This window comes from Schistocerca cancellata, chromosome 8 (genome assembly GCF_023864275.1).
Source record: "Schistocerca cancellata isolate TAMUIC-IGC-003103 chromosome 8, iqSchCanc2.1, whole genome shotgun sequence".
NCBI classification, from domain to species: domain Eukaryota; kingdom Metazoa; phylum Arthropoda; class Insecta; order Orthoptera; family Acrididae; genus Schistocerca; species Schistocerca cancellata.
Window position 1 is genome coordinate 495751936 of NC_064633.1, and position 2507 is coordinate 495754442.

The window sequence follows — 2507 nt, forward strand, 5'->3', positions numbered from 1 at the left end:
TCTTTATACAGTTCTTGGAGTAATCAAGCTTACCAACCATGAAGGCGCAACACTCTTCATGGATATTTACCAGGCTTGTCAAACCACCCTCGTATACAGGCACGACCGTCGGCCTAGTGCGACACGATACATGATTCATCCATCCACAAGGCTCGCTTCCGTTGATGCAGGCCCAATCTCGATGATTTCGTGTGCACTGCTGTCGTAATTCACGTAGGTCGATGAGTCACTTTTTATGGTTGAATACTCACTTTTTTCTGTGTCTGACTAAGGAAGAGTGAAGGACAGTGTAAAACATTCCAGTATTACATTTATGAATGTAAATGTTTTTGAACTGCCTTTGACTTGCGACAACAATATGCATTAGTGAGTGGGTGTATTCATGTGAGCCAGTTGCTAGTTGCCCAAATGTTTAAGGAGCTGTCTACTAGAGGTTCTAGAGTGGACACCACATATTGTCCTTTCAAACGCTTCTGTACAACAAACACTGATTTCCTCAATGCCGAGGTACACACTATCTGACTCCTTAAGACGACATTAGTGAATCAAAATAGATAGGTAAGTTCACTTTTTGACGCTTCCAAAATACGATATTGTCCGCTAAAGCAAAATTTGAAAAGATTTGATCTAAACCATGTGACATCTAATTCAGACTATAGTAAAATAACCACTTAACACTTTAGAACATTCTACTTTATTTGGTGATGTAACACCTTCCGTTATCCCTAAAGCTGTGATCAGACATTATGCAAAATCTCATTTATTGTGTCTCATCTAAGTTCAATGACATTCTATTTACAGAGAACCGTTATTAATATTCAAGTGTCGAAGGACCTCCATAAGGTTTGGTTATATTACTTTCATCATCGGCAAAAAGAACTGTTTCTGCTTCGTGGATATAAGGGGGCCTTTCAATATAAAAAGCAACACACTTTTTTTCTCTGACAAGTTCGGTTGAGAGAATGCGAAATTTGTTGCGGGACGTCGTGGAATATTTTCGGTTCAGCCTCTATAGTTTCACTAAGTTGCGATAGGTTGCGGAACTACACTACTGGCCTTTAAATTGCTACACCAAGAAGAAATGCAAATGATAAACGGGTATTCATTGGACAAATATATTATACTAGAACTGACATGTGATTACATTGTCACGCAATTTGGGTGCATAGATCCTGAGAAATCAGTACCCACAACAACCACCTCTGGCTGTAATAACGGCCTGGGCATTGAGTCAAATAGAGCTTGGATGGCGTGTACAGATACAGCTGCCCATGCAGCTTCAACGCGATACCATAGTTGATCAAGAGTAGTGACTGGCGTATTGTGACAAGCCAGTTGCTCGGCCACCATTGACCAGACGTTTTCAGTTGGTGAGAGATCTGGAGAATGTGTTGGCCAGGGCAGCAGTCGAACAATTTCTGTATCCAGAAAGGCCCGTACAAGACCTGCAACATGCGGTCGTGCATTATCCTGCTGAAATGTAGTGTTTCGTAGGGATCGAATGAAGGGTAGAGCCACGGGTCGTAACACATCTGAAATGTAACGTCCACTGTTCAAAGTGCCGTCAATGCAAACAAGAGGTGTCCGAAATGTGTAACCAATGGCACCCCATACCATCACGCCGGGTGATACGCCAGTATGGCGATGACGAATACACGCTTCCAATGTGCGGTCACCGCGATGTTGCCAAACACGGATGCGACCATCATGATGCTGTAAACAGAACCTGGATTCACCCGAAAAAATGACGTTTTGCCATTCGTAAACCTAGGTTCGTCGTTGAGTACACTACCGCAGGCGCTCCTGTATGTGATGCAGCGTCAAGGGTAAGTGCAGCCATGGTCTCCGAGCTGATAGTCCATGATGTTGCAAACGTCGTCGAACTGTTCGTGCAGATGGCTGTGGTCTTGCAAACGTCCCCATCTGTTGACTCAGGGATCGAGACGTGGCTGCACGATCCGTTACAGCCATGCGGATAAGATGCCCGTCATCTCGACTGCTAGTGATACGAGGTCGTTGGGATCCAGCACGGTGTTCCGTATTACCCTCCTGAACCCACCGATTCCATATCCTGCTAACAGTCTTTGGATCTCGACCAACGCGAGCAGCAATGTCGCGATATGATAAACCGCAGTCGCGATAGGCTACAATCCGACCTTTATAAAAGTCGGAAACGTGATGGTACGCATATCTCCTCGTTACATGAGGCATCACAACATTTCACCAGGCAACGCCGGTCAACTGCTGTTTGTGTATGAGGAATCGGTTGGAAACTTTCCTCATGTCAGCACGTTGTAGGTGTCGCCACCGTCGTCAACCTTGTGTGAATGCTCTGAAAAGCTAATAATTTGCATATCACAGCATGTTCTTCCTGTCGGTTAAACTTCGCGTTGTAGCACGTCATCTTCGTGGTGTAGCATTTTTAATGGCCAGTAGTGTAATTTGGTGTATTGAAATCCTGAATAAAACCAACCTACTTTCAGAAAAAAAAATGTATTGCATTTCTT